Source organism: Danio aesculapii, chromosome 4 (assembly GCF_903798145.1).
Source record: "Danio aesculapii chromosome 4, fDanAes4.1, whole genome shotgun sequence".
NCBI classification, from domain to species: Eukaryota; Metazoa; Chordata; class Actinopteri; order Cypriniformes; family Danionidae; genus Danio; species Danio aesculapii.
The window spans coordinates 8,778,941-8,794,183 of NC_079438.1; the positions used below are offsets into that span (position 1 = coordinate 8,778,941).

The 15,243-nt window shown below is 39.0% G+C and overlaps 4 non-coding genes and 1 pseudogene across 4 annotated transcripts; 4 read left to right on the plus strand and 1 right to left on the minus strand.

The window, feature by feature from the left end:
* The window catches only part of LOC130222044 (zinc finger protein 721-like), a 495,527-nt pseudogene that overhangs the window by 346,547 nt on the left and 133,737 nt on the right, over window positions 1-15,243 (plus strand).
* trnay-gua (transfer RNA tyrosine (anticodon GUA)) lies at window positions 5-91 on the plus strand. Its single transcript is given in 2 exon segments — window positions 5-41; window positions 56-91. It is a non-coding gene; the product is annotated as a tRNA-Tyr (tRNA).
* trnae-cuc (transfer RNA glutamic acid (anticodon CUC)) lies at window positions 186-257 on the minus strand. Its single transcript has one exon. It is a non-coding gene; the product is annotated as a tRNA-Glu (tRNA).
* trnar-acg (transfer RNA arginine (anticodon ACG)) lies at window positions 552-624 on the plus strand. The gene has a single exon. It is a non-coding gene; the product is annotated as a tRNA-Arg (tRNA).
* trnay-gua (transfer RNA tyrosine (anticodon GUA)) lies at window positions 1,439-1,524 on the plus strand. The gene is given in 2 exon segments: window positions 1,439-1,475; window positions 1,489-1,524. It is a non-coding gene; the product is annotated as a tRNA-Tyr (tRNA).

The following is a 15,243-nucleotide window of genomic DNA, read 5'->3' on the forward strand; positions in this document are numbered from 1 at the left end:
TAAGCCTTCGATAGCTCAGTTGGTAGAGCGGAGGCCTGTAGGTGGGATGTTGGCATTCCTTAGGTCCCTGGTTCGACTCCGGTTCGAAGGAGGTCTTTTGCGCTCTGAGCTGCTTTCACGCCTGTGCAGTTCGTACACATCTTCGTCGCTAAAGCTCAAACTTCACCATAGAGGTGAAAAGGAAGTTCCCTGACCGGGAATCGAAGCCAGGCCGCGGCGGTGAGAGCGCCGAATCCTAACCACTAGACCACCAGGGAAGACTGGCAGATTTTTGCCCTCAAGCCTAGCTGTGGGCCTCCACGCAAGTGTGCTGCAGCTGCTCTGTCAAAAATAAATCTAATGCTTGTAACCTCCTCCTGGAGAGGAGAAAGTCTCAGACCCTGGATCACAGATCCTCTATGGAGGGACTGTCACATGCTCTGTGAGAGCATCCTATCGACACCACAACTTGCCATAATAACAGAGCACAGCATTTGTTGAATGAACTCCGTGTTGACAGAGCCGTGTCCTTATTACAAGCAACAAGCTAACGATGACAAAACAAGCAGACAGGGCCAGTGGCGCAATGGATAACGCGTCTGACTACGGATCAGAAGATTCTAGGTTCGACTCCTGGCTGGCTCGCTTTGGTCTTTTTGCTTTGCAGTCGCCTTTCGCCCCCGCTGGAGCTGTTCAGTTCCACTCTGGAGTGAGTCGAGTTTAAGGGGCCGCCAGCACAGAGCCCGTGGGGTGCTCCTCTGGTTTCAAAGGCTGCCCTAACTGCTGATTTTTGTTAACGTCTACTACAGCTACACCAACCGTAAACCCAGCCTACTTGTTGCAAAAGTCCCTACCACTTAGAAGTCACCCAGCCAACTTGCAGCGTAATCTCTTCAACTTGTAAGTGTCTGAGCTCCAGCAATACCTACGTGCTCTGATAAAACATGCATAAAAGAAACTATGGCTTTTAACCTCCTCTTGGAGAGAAGAGAGTCTCCGACCCTGGATCTCAGGTCCTCTATGAAGGGACTGTCAGGAATCCTGTAAGAGCATCCCATCCACACAACCTCTTGCCATAAAAACAAAGCAGAATGTGTGGTGACGGAACTCCAGGATGACAGCGCCTTGTCCTTGTTTCAAACAATGTGCTAACAAGGTGCTGAACAGAGTGCCAGTGGCACAAAGGATAACGCTTATGACTATGGATCAGAAGATTCTAGCTTACGGAAACCATGAGACTGTGTATGAGATCAGAAAGAACTGAAGTTTGTGCAAAGACTGGCCCTCACAAGTGATAGCTTCCATATTGTCTAGCGGTCATGATTCCTGGTTGTCACCCAGCGGCCCGGCTTGGACTCCCGGTATAGGAAGGCTTGATCGTTTTTGCTTCTGCCCTTTTTGGCCAGCAGTCGGTCTGCAGCAACCTTAAGGGGGTGGGCTTGTGGAAAACTCTTGTAAGCCTTCGATAGCTCAGTTGGTAGAGCGGAGGACTGTAGATGGGATGTTGGCAACCTTAGGTCGCTGGTTCAACTCCGGCTCGAAGGAGGTCTTTTGAGCTCAGAGCTCTTTTCACGCCTGTGCAGTTCGGACACATCTTCGTCGCTAAAGCTCAAACTTCACCATAGAGGTGAAAAGGAAGTTCCCTGACCGGGAATCAAACCCAGGCTGCGGCGGTGAGAGCGCCGAATCCTAACCACAAGACCACCAGGGAAGTCTGGCAGATTTTTGCCCTCAAGCCTAGCTGTGGGCCTCCACGCAAGTATGCTGCAGCTGCTCTGTCTGGGATGTTGGCAATCCTTAGGTCGCTAACATAATAACAAAGCACAGCATGTGTTGAATGAACTCCGTGTTGACAGAGCTGTGTCCTTATTACAAGCATCAAGCTAACGATGACAAGTCAGTTGGTAGAGCGGAGGACTGTAGGTGGGATGTTGGCAACCTTAGGTCGCTGGTTGGTAACAAAGATGTCTTTCTCTCTAATTATTACTTGTGTTTGTGCATACAAATATGCATAAACATTCACAAAAGCATATATAAGATACCCTGTGACAAAACCATTTCCTTTTAACGAGTAAAGCCATCACATACTGGCCATTTTTTGCTACTTTTGGCCTTTGTAGATAATTGTTTGTACATTAATCACAAATGGATGAGAAACACTGTAACATCAAACTCATTTGTGTTTAGTCCAGGTGCTATGAAATATTTTATATAATCTGCAGAGGTAATCAGGTGTAAAGTGCCATATATCTAATCCAGTCCTCCAGCATATTTTTTTGCATCAAATTAAAGTCTTTTACACTAAAAGCATTATGAAATTGGTCTTTTGTTGCTAATAATTGATTTATATTATCTGAAATATAACTAATTCTATTATATTTGAAAGTTATACATTCAATTACTTTGATTTGTCAATTAATATGAAAATTAACATTTAAATATGCATATAAATTTGCTTTAATATATAAAGCTTTTACTGTGTATTGACCTGTTTGTGAAGCTAAATCTTTAACTTAAGTTGATTGATTTGCACTGATATTATGTTTTAAATTGTCGTCTTAAACATTTGCTGCATCAGCAGTGTTTATTTCAGGATTGTAGATGTATTCAGATTCATTATATTTTTATATCATGATATATCTATAATCTACAACAAAGAACTGAATTGCACTGACTCTGGAAAAATGAGTCAAACTAACTCTCATGTGTCTTGTGATTGGCTGTTTACTGCACTTGTGTGTGGTGAAATTGGCTGTTTGCTGCACATCACACTTTCAGCTGCGTATGCTGCAGAGTTGATCACAAACTAAAATCAAGTCAACAGGAAAGGTTTATATCAAGCATTGTCAAATCAATTAACATCATCGTGCCCAGGTTGGTTTATATGATTTTGTCAACTTCCAGAGCCTCCTGTCTTAACCAGGAGAAGGGGGAGAATGCACTCACTCTGCATAGTGACATTCTGAACTCAAATTCAGCCTAATAGACAAATGAATCAATGCGCAAAAAATCACAACAAATTAACGGTTACCAAGACAGATCTCACAACAAGACAGTTTTTTCTAAGGGAACAAATCAAGCATCATGTAACACAAACAAACAAATCAAGAAAGCAACTTCTAGTCAGAAACTTCCACAGCACAGCAGCTTCTAAATGCACCCACTCTGTCTCAGGCAGGCTAATATCTAGTAGCAGCGGGGCATAGTTAATCTGAAAGCAAGTTAGGCTAGAGTTTGTGTTTGTATAATTCTGTTGTACGGTGCTGTGAAATGTGGCGGGATAAAACAATAAGATTATTAGTTGGTAAAAGCAAGTGATCGCTCGATATTAAATTTTTTTGTACAGTGAGGTCATGTTTTGATCTTCTATTGGTTTCATGCTCTCACATGATGCGATTTCAAGCTTATCCACCATCAAATCTGTCATGCATCTATATATTTATAATTAGAAAATAATTACATCACAAGTAAAATTATTGTATAGACAGTTTATACAGGGTAATTCAATGACAAGAGTTCACGTTCATATCTACACAATGCAGAACTTTTAATGTGATTAACCTGCTTCACCTACACCAACTACAGCATTTCTCAGACTTCTTTTTCACCATGGTGTAATTACAGTGGTGGACATTTCATAAAACAACAACTGCACTTACTCCTGTAACTTGTTTTCAACAATGATATTTGTGTCACATATTCATTTAAATAAATGGATCATCATCATGTGCTATCATCTTTATTAATAGCTGCCTGATAGGCCAGATCATTAACTGAATAGGACCGTTTTACATATAAGAAACCTGTTAATAGGTATAGCTGTTCATGCCAATACCAACTTGATAGCCTAAAGCATATTACATGAACAGGACCTGCTGTACATCTCTTAAGACAAATAAGCAAAGGTTTCTATAACAATTCATGCTTGATTCCCCAAATCATTACAATCATTAAATCTGAATGGTGCCTTTTCACATATTTTTAAAAGCTAGTCAACCATTAGTAATTATAGTTCTTCACCAATACCAGTTTAATACCTCAAATATATATATATATATATATATATATATATATATATATATATATATATATATATATATATATATATATATATATATATATATATATATATATATTAGTGTGTGTGTGTGTGTGGCATTATAGTGTACAATTTGGCATCAGCATCTTTGCTTAAGAAATTAGAAGAAATAAAATATCAGTCCTTAAGAACAGGATGAGAAGTTTAGAGTTTAGAAACATAAGTTTAGAAATATGAAACAGCAGATGGTGTACTGGTGTTCACTAAAAGGGCACACTGTGACTCCTCCAGTTAAAGAAGTTAAAAACTCGGGCGAGTGACTATACTGCACAAATATTAGTAGTTTGGGATGGATTGCTATTGTAAATGCCAAGAAAATGAGACAAACTACATTAAAATAAGTCCTACAGTAGATCCTACAGTCCTAACACAATATTTTATTTTGACACATTGTGTGGCTGCTGTACTTTGTAGATTATTTTGACACATGTAAAATTAGTATTGCACATTATAAGTTAATTAACATGAAGTTATGATATGGCTGTTTCTCACTGTTGATTGTAATGCATTAGCCAACGTTTAATGAATCTTTGTGACTTTAACATGTTACCTAGACAAAAGTAGACAAAATCAGTCAAAACTAGGCAAAATCAGACAAAACTTAGCAAACATAGACAAAACAAAACTAGACAAAACTAAACAAAAATAGACAAAATCAGACAACACAAAACTAGACAAAAGTAGACAAAATCAGACAAAACGCATCTAGATAAAACCAGAAAAAACAAAAGTAGACAAAATCAGACAAACAAATCTAGACAAAACAAAACCAGACAAAATCAGACAAAAGTAGACAAAATCAGACAAAACGAAATTAGACAAAAGTAGACAAAATTGGACAAAACTAAACAAGTCTAGACAAAACTAAACAAACCAAGAGAAAACAAAACTAGACAAAACTAAACAAAAATAGACAAAATCAGACAAAACTAAACAAAACGAGACAAAACTAAACAAAACTAGACAAAAATAGATAAAATCAGACAAAACAAAACTAAACAAAAGTAGACAAAATCAGACAAAACGCATCTAGACAAAATCAGACAAAACAAAAGTAGACAAAATCAGACAAACAAAACTAGACAAAACAAAACTAGACAAAAGTAGACAAAATCAGACAAAACGAAATTAGACAAAACTACACAAAAGTAGACAAAATCGGACAAAACTAAACAAATCTAGACAAAACTAAACAAAAATAGACAAAATCAGACAAAACGAGACAAAAGTAGACAAAATCAGACAAACAAAACTAGACAAAATCTGACAAAACAAAACTAGACAAAAGTAGACAAATCTGACAAAACAAAAGTAGACAAAATCAGACAAAACGAAATTAGACAAAACTAAACAAATCTAGACAAAACTAAACAAACCTAGAGAAAACAAAACTAAACAAAAATAGACAAAATCAGACAAAACTAAACAAAACGAGAAAAAACTAGACAAAGGTAGATAAAATCAGACAAAAAAAATAGACAAAAGTAGACAAAATCAGACAAAACGCATCTAGACAAAAGTAGAAAAAACAAAAGTAGACAAAATCTGACAAAACAAAAGTAGACAAAATCAGACAAACAAAACTAGTCAAAACAAAACTAGACAAAAGTAGACAAAATGAGACAAAATGAAATTAGACAAAACTAGACAAAATGAGACAAAACTAAACAAAATGAGACAAAACTAAACAAAAGTAGATAAAATCAGACAAAACAAATCTAGACAAAAATAGACAAAACCAGACAAAACAAAACTAGACAAAAGTAGACAAAATCAGACAAACAAAACTAGACAAAACAAAACTAGACAAAAGTAGACCAAATCAGACAAAACTAGACAAAACGAAATTGGACAAAACTAGACAAAAATCGGACAAAACTAAACAAACCTAGACAAAACTAAACAAACCTAGACAACAGTAGATAAAATCAGACAAAACAAAACTAGACAAAAGTCGACAAAATCAGACTAAACGAAATTAGACAAAAGTAAACAAAACTAGACAAAAGTAGACAAAATCGGACAAAATTAAACAAACCTAGACAAAACAAAACTAAACAAAAATATACAAAACCAAACAAAACTAAACAAAACGAGACAAAACTAGACAAAAGTAGATAAAATCAGGCAAAACAAAATGACACAAAATCAGACAAAACAAAAGTAGACAAAATCTGACAAAACAAAACTAGACACAAGCAAACAAAATCAGACAAACAAAACTAGACAAAATCTGACAAAACAAAACTAGACAAAAGTAGACAAAATCAGACAAACAAAACTAAACAAAACAAAACTAGACAAAAGTAGACAAAATCAGAAAAACAAAACTAGTCAAAACAAAACTAGACAAAATTAGACAAAATCAGACAAAAATAGACAAAATCAGACAAAACTAAATTAGACAAAACTAAACAAAAGTAGACAAAATCGGACAAAACTAAACAAATCTAGACAAAACAAAACTAAACAAAAATAGACAAAATCAGACAAAACTAAACAAAACTAGACAAAAGTAGACAAAATCAGACAAAACAAATATTGACAAAAGTAGAAAAAATCAGACAAACAAAACTAGACAAAAAAAACTAGACAAAAGTAGACAAAATCAGACAAAACTTGACAAAAGTAGACAAAATCAGACAAAACGAAATTAGACAAAACTATACAAAATGAGACAAAACTAGACAAAGGTAGATAAAATCAGAAAAAACAAACCTAGACAAAAGTAGACAAAATCAGACAAAACGCATCTAGACAAAATCAGACAAAACAAAACTAGACAAAATCTGACAAAACAAAACTAGACAAAAGTAGACAAAATCAGACAAACCAAACTAGACAAAACAAAACTAGACAAAAGTAGACAAAATCAGAAAAACAAAACTAGTCAAAACAAAACTAGACAAAATTAGACAAAATCAGACAAAAATAGACAAAATCAGACAAAACTAAATTAGACAAAACTAAACAAAAGTAGACAAAATCGGACAAAACTAAACAAATCTAGACAAAACAAAACTAAACAAAAATAGACAAAATCAGACAAAACTAAACAAAACTAGACAAAAGTAGACAAAATCAGACAAAACAAATATTGACAAAAGTAGAAAAAATCAGACAAACAAAACTAGACAAACAAAACTAGACAAAAGTAGACAAAATTAGACAAAACGAAATTAGACAAAACTAAACAAAACTAGACAAAGGTAGATAAAATCAGACAAAACAAACCTAGACAAAAGTAGACAAAACCAGACAAAACTAAACAAAACGAGACAAAAGTAGATAAAATCAGACAAAACAAAATCAGACAAAAATAGACAAAATCAGACGAAACAAAAGTAGACAAAATTAGACAAAACTAGACAAAATCTGACAAAACAAAACTAGACAAAAGCAAACAAAATCAGACAAACAAAACTAGACAAAAGTAGACAAAATCAAACAAAACGAAATTAGACAAAACTAAACAAAACTAGACAAAAGTAGACAAAATCAGACAAAACTTGACAAAAGTAGACAAAATCAGACAAAACGAAATTAGACAAAACTATACAAAATGAGACAAAACTAGACAAAGGTAGATAAAATCAGACAAAACAAACCTAGACAAAAGTAGACAAAATCAGACAAAACGCATCTAGACAAAATCAGACAAAACAAAACTAGACAAAATCTGACAAAACAAAACTAGACAAAAGTAGACAAAATCAGACAAACAAAACTAGACAAAACAAAACTAGACAAAAGTAGACAAAATCAGAAAAACAAAACTAGTCAAAACAAAACTAGACAAAATTAGACAAAATCAGACAAAAATAGACAAAATCAGACAAAACTAAATTAGACAAAACTAAACAAAAGTAGACAAAATCGGACAAAACTAAACAAATCTAGACAAAACAAAACTAAACAAAAATAGACAAAATCAGACAAAACTAAACAAAACTAGACAAAAGTAGACAAAATCAGACAAAACAAATATTGACAAAAGTAGAAAAAATCAGACAAACAAAACTAGACAAAAAAAAACTAGACAAAAGTAGACAAAATCTGACGAAACAAAAGTAGACAAAAGTAGACAAAATCAGACAAAACGCATCTAGATAAAACCAGAAAAAATAAAAGTAGACAAAATCAGACAAACAAAACTAGACAAAACAAAACTAGACAAAATCAGACAAAAGTAGACAAAAGTAGACAAAATCGGACAAAACTAGACAAAACTAAACAAATCTAGACAAAACTAAACAAACCTAGAGAAAAAAAACTAGACAAAACTAAACAAAAATAGACAAAATCAGACAAAACTAAACAAAACGAGACAAAACTAAACAAAACTAGACAAAAATAGATAAAATCAGACAAAACAAAACTAAACAAAAGTAGACAAAATCAGACAAAACGCATCTAGACAAAATCAGACAAACAAAACTAGACAAAACAAAAGTAGACAAAATCAGACAAAACTAGACAAAAGTAGACAAAATCAGACAAAACAAAATTAGACAAAACTAGACAAAAGTAGACAAAATCGGACAAAACTAAACAAATCTAGACAAAACTAAACAAAAATAGACAAAATCAGACAAAACTTAACAAAACGAGACAAAACTAGACAAAAGTAGACAAAATCGGACAAACAAAACTAGACAAAATCTGACAAAACAAAACTAGACAAAAGTAGACAAAATCTGTCAAAACAAAAGTAGACAAAATCAGACAAAACTAGACAAAAGTAGACAAAACCAGACAAAACAAAATTAGACAAAACTAAACAAATCTAGACAAAACCAAACAAACCTAGAGAAAACAAAACTAAACAAAAATAGACAAAATCAGACAAAACGAGACAAAACTAGACAAAGGTAGATAAAATCTGACAAAAAATAGACAAAAGTAGACAAAACAAAAGTAGACAAAATCTGACAAAACAAAAGTAGACAAAATCAGACAAACAAAACTAGTCAAAACAAAACTATACAAAAGTAGACAAAATCAGACAAAATGAAATTAGACAAAACTATACAAAATCAGACAAAACTAAACAAAACTAGACAAAAGTAAATAAAATCAGACAAAACAAATCTAGACAAAAATAGACAAAATCAGACAAAACAAAACTAGACAAAAGTAGACAAAATCAGACAAACAAAACTAGACAAAACAAAACTAGACAAAAGTAGACCAAATCAGACAAAACTAGACAAAACGAAATTAGACAAAACTAGACAAAATCGGACAAAACTAAACAAACCTAGACAAAACTAAACAAACCTAGACAACAGTAGATAAAATCAGACAAAACAAAACTAGACAAAAGCAGACAAAATCAGACAAAACGAAAATAGACAAAAGTAAACAAAACTAGACAAAAGTAGACAAAATTGGACAAAACTAAACAAACCTAGACAAAACTAAACTAGACAAAACTAAACAAAAATAGACAAAACCAAACAAAACTAAACAAAACGAGACAAAACTAGACAAAAATAGATAAAATCAGACAAAACAAAATGAGACAAAATCAGACAAAAGAAAAGTAGACAAAATCTGACAAAACAAAAGTAGACACAAGCAAACAAAATCAGACAAACAAAACTAGACAAAAGTAGACAAAATCAGACAAAATGAAATTAGACAAAACTAGACAAAATCGGACAAAACTAAACAAACCTAGACAAAACTAAACAAACCTAGACAACAGTAGATAAAATCAGACAAAAGAAAACTAGACAAAAGTAGACAAAATCAGACAAAACGAAATTAGACAAAACTAGACAAAATCAGACAAAACTAAACAAAATGAGACAAAACTAAACAAAACTAGACAAAAGTAGATAAAATCAGACAAAACAAATCTAGACAAAAACAGACAAAATCAGACAAAACAAAACTACACAAAAGTAGACAAAATCAGACAAACAAAACTAGACAAAACAAAACTAGACAAAAGTAGACCAAATCAGACAAAACGAAATTAGACAAAACTAGACAAAATCGGACAAAACTAAAAAAACCTAGACAAAACTAAACAAACCTAGACAACAGTAGATAAAATCAGACAAAACAAAACTAGACAAAAGTAGACAAAATCAGACAAAACGAAATTAGACAAAACTAGACAAAATCAGACAAAACTAAACAAAATGAGACAAAACTAAACAAAACTAGACAAAAGTAGATAAAATCAGACAAAACAAATCTAGACAAAAATAGACAAAATCAGACAAAACAAAACTACACAAAAGTAGACAAAATCAGACAAACAAAACGTCTCAGGTTACGTATGTAACCATAGTTCCCCGAGAGGGAATGAGACACTGCGTCTAACCAAAACGCTAGGGGAACACCTCTTTTATACGCGTCTTGAAGCACATGTGAAATCAATCTAATGTAATTAAGCGGTGTCGTCAGACCAGAGAGTATAAAAGCCTGCACTGAGAATTCAGTGTTAACTTCAAATTTGCTTGAAAGAAGTAACAGGCAGAAGAGAGTATGGCGGAAGACGCAGTGTCTCGTTCCCTCTCGGGGAACTATGGTTACATACGTAACCTGAGACGTTCCCCTTCTAGGGAACTTCAACACTGCGTCTAACCAGAACGCTAGGGGAACGCAATACCCACTAGGCCAGATTCACTGCTGCCTGTGAACGCACACTACGCAGTGAGAACAGAGGACCCTGGTGAGGGGTCTACATCGAGTTGATAATGACGCACAAATGTATGTGGCGTCAACCATCCTGCCGCCAAACAAATGTCAGAAAGGGCAGAGCCCGAAATAGAGGCTTTGGAGCCCTAACTGGGCAGAGTAAATTCAATTTCTCTTGGTCCGACGACTGAAATGGGGGCGGATTAAAGGCCTGCAGCACAGCAGGTCTTGCCACATGAGTGGGCACCTTCGGCACATACCCAGGTCTGGGATAAAGAAAGGCTTTGGACATGCCCGGAGCAAACTCCAGAAATGAAGGTGCAACCGACAGAGCCTGGAGGTCACCAACCCTTTTTAGAGAAGAAATAGCTAATAAAAAAAGCTGTTTTTAATGTCAGAAACTTATCTGAAGCCTCCTGCAGTGGCTCAAATGGGGGAACAGAGATGCCCTCGAGCACCAATGTTAAATCCCATGTCGGTACTCTGTGTGTGCTGACTGGCCTTAGCCTTATGGCTCCACGTAGGAAGCGACGAATTAGCGGATCCTGCCCTAGTGACTCATCATCTAGGGGGGAACGGTAGGCCGCTATAGCTGAAACATACACTCTCAGAGTGGATGCAGCTAACCCAGCAGACAGGCGATCTTGGAGAAATTCCAGCACTGAGGCTACCTGACAGCTGACTGGGTTCAGCTGGTGTTCTCTACACCAAGCTGAAAAGAGAGCCCATTTTAGGGCATAAAGCTTCCTTGTGGAGGGAGCCCTGGAGCTTAGAATGGTCTGAGCAACCTCGGTTGACAGTCCATACTCTATGAGGTGAGCCCCCTCATAGGCCACACCCACAGTTTCCACAGGTCGGGTTGGGGATGAAGTATCATTTCTCCCGCCTGGGACAGAAGGTCCCTCCTGATGGGGATCTCCCACGGGAGACCTGCCAGCAGGGCTATGAGGTCTGAAAACCAAATTCTCGTAGGCCAAAACGGGGCTACCAGCAATAACTGAATCCCGTCTTGACGGACCCTCTCCAGGACTCCTGGGAGCAGAGCGACCGGGGGAAAAGCATACAGACGAAGCCTCGGCCACGTCTGCACCATGGCATCCAATCCCAGAGGGGCTAGATGCGAGAGAGAAAACCACAGTATGCAATGCGTGGTCTCTTGGGAAGCAAACAGGTCTACCTGCGCTCTCCCGAATTTTTCCCAAATGGTCTCCACCACCTCAGGGTGAAGTTTCCATTCCCCGGATCTCACCCCCTGCCTCGACAGGAGATCTGCTCCCCTGTTCAGATGGCCCGGGACATACATTGCCCTGATGGACAGAATTTTGTTCTGGGCCCACAGTAGGAACCGATGTGCCAGCTTGCATAGCATTCGAGACCTCAGACCCCCCTGATGGTTGATGTAAGCGACCACCGATGTGTTGTCCATGCGGACTAGAATATGATGGCCCCTTAAATCCGGGAGAAAGTGTTTTAAGGCCAGAAACACGGCCATCATCTCCAGACAGTTTATTTGCCAAGAACGATGATGTTCTCCCCATTGTCCCACTGCAGGAAGCCCCCTCAGGGTTGCTCCCCAGCCCGTTAAAGAAGCATCTGTCATAAGCATGACGCGATGACAGACAGCCCCCAACACTGGGCCCTGGGACAGGAACCAGGGCATTTTCCACATACTTAAGGCTCGAAGGCAGCGCCGCGAGACCTTGATCATGCGGAAAGAATTCCCCTTGAGGGAAAACCCCCTGGATTTGAGCCACCACTGCAGGGGTCTCAAGTACAGCAGACCAAACGGAATCATGCTGGCTGCTGCTGCCATGAGACCCAACACTCTCTGAAAGTGTTTCACAGTGATGAACTGGCCTAGTTTGACTCTGTGTACGGCTGACTGAATCGAAACGATTCGTGGCGGGGACAGACGTGCTCGCATCGTCATGGAGTCCCATAGCACACCTAAAAAAATGGTCGTCCTGGCTGGAACAAGCACACTTTTTGCGGTGTTCAACCAAAACCCCAACCTTCTGATATGGGTAAGAACGACATCTCGATGTCGAACTGCCATATCGTGAGTCTGAGCTAGAATTAGCCAATCGTCTATGTAGTTTAGAATATGTATACCCTGCATACGAAGTGGTGCTAGTGCCGCTTCGACTACTTTGGTGAAGGTTCGAGGTGACAGAGCTAGGCCGAATGGAAGAACCCGATACTGGAACGCTTCGCCCCCGAAAGCGAACCTCAGGTACTTTCTGTGTTGGGGAAGGATGGATATATGGAAGTTTGCGTCTTTCAGGTCTATTGTCACAAACCAGTCCTCGGACTGAATTTGTGACACCACGTTTTTGATGGTTAACATTCGAACCTGAGGGCCCCGACGGACCGATTTAGATTTCTCAGATCTAATATGGGACGCAGTCCCCCATCCTTTTTGGGAACTATAAAATACCGGCTGTAAAACCCTGATTCTCTGTCGAGTGGGAGAACACGCTCTATCGCGCCTTTTTTTAATAGAGCCAGTACTTCCTGTTCCATAACCAGAGCCTGTTCTGGCTTCACTATGGTGGGTGTAACACCATTGAAGTGAGGTGGCCGTGCACAAAACTGTATTTTGTAGCCGTGTTCCACCGTGAACAGGACCCACTGAGACATCATCGGCAGGTGTTTCCACGCTGCCAAAAAATGTGCTAGGGGTACCAGCCTCTCGAGACTGGCCTCTGGTTGCTCTTGGACCCTCCGAAGAGGGGGTGGGGTCCCCAATGCCCTCAGACACTGAGGAATACCCACCCCGGGAGACAAAAGTCCCTTTCTCCGCGGACCCTGGTTCAATGAGGGCGCCGAATGGCGCTCTCGATGTCCAGGGGGGGCCCACCACGTCCCAACACGTCAGGACTTCCTTTTATCCTTCGCCTTCCTGGAAATTACTATTTTCCTTGTGGGATTTTTTGCGGAAGGCTCAGGCTGAGAGCGTGCTCTCCAGGCCCTCTTTTCCTGAGGGGGAGCCCGAGACGCCACACTCTCCTTTTGTACCGCCCGATATGAGGAGCTGGTTGACGGCTGGGGCTGTCTTTTAGCAGCCCCCTGACTTTTAGATCTTGGGGGGAGAAAGTCCCCGAGGGAGCTAGAGCGTTTTTTCACTCTGTCAAAGGATTCGGCGACACGATCGACGGCGTCACCGAAAAGCCCTGAGTTTGATATTGGAGCGTCCATAAAAATAGCTCCATCACTTTCTGACACCTCTGCTAGTGTCAGCCAGAGGTGCCGCTCTGTAGCCACCAGGGTTGCCATAGACCGCCCCAAACTAGAGGCTGCCTCTTTAGTAGCTCTTAAAGCTAAATCCGACGCCCGAAGAGCTTCTCGAAGCTGTTCGGGTGTTGCTCCCCCACCATCTAAGCACTCTTTTATTAGGTCAGCCTGATATGCCTGCAACACTGACATAGTGTGCAGGCATCCGACAGACTGACCAGCCGTCATGTACGCTTTGCTAACTAGACCAGATGTGACTCTTAATGGTCTAGATGACAAAGGAGGGACCCTTGCAGATTTTAAATCTGGACGAAGATGACGTGCTAGATCCTCTTCTATTTTTGGCATTTCTGTACATGCTTTTTTCCCCCAGCCCACGAACTGCTGAATAAATAACCGTTTTTGGTGTCATTAAACGAGCTGAATACGGATTATTTCATGATTTAGAAACCGCATGATGTAGTTCAGGACAGAAGGGGAGGTCCCTCAGTGGAGGATCAACTCTGCTGGGTAATTCTCTCTCATCCAGCATTCCTGTCAGACGCAGCTGCTGCTGCTCACGTGCTGGCTGCCAGTCTATTACATCAAACCTGTCAGCAGCACGTGAAATCACCTCCACTAACTCCTCATATTCTACTGACCGGGGTGGCAGATCCCCCGACCCTCTTTGGCTTTGCTGCAGCGGCGCATCGGTTTCCTCGGAAACGGATGACGCCGCCCTCCCACGAGGCGCAGAAGAAACCGCAGAGCGTGCTTCAGACACTCCCGAGGGAGGATTAGATCTCGCGGATAGAGGAAGAGAAAGGACAGAGTCCGTCTCCATCTCATCCGCTAAATCTAATTGGGAACCCCATGAACGGCGTCTAAGCTCAGCCTCAGCACGAGCGGGACCCGAACCGCGAGGAGCGCGAGCCGTGGGAGTTTTATTAAAGAGCTCCCTCCGACTACGCAGCACTTTGCGGGAGAGAGCATCACAGTGCACACAGTCAGCATTCTCAAATGCTGCCAAGGCATGCTCCTCTCCCAAACACTCTAAACACAAATCATGTGAGTCACCAGCCGTGATAAAACGGGGACATGGAGGCACACAGCATTTAAAGTTTTTTTCTGCCATATCAAAAACAAAAAAGCTAGTTTGTCAGTTTTTTGTATTTTGTTTATGCAAAGTCAGTAATGAATGGTCACAGAGAGGGTGTTTTTTCACGTGCGTGCTTCTTGAAAGCAAAGAAGTTAACACTGAATGCTCAGTGCAGGCTTTTATACTCTCTGGTCTGACG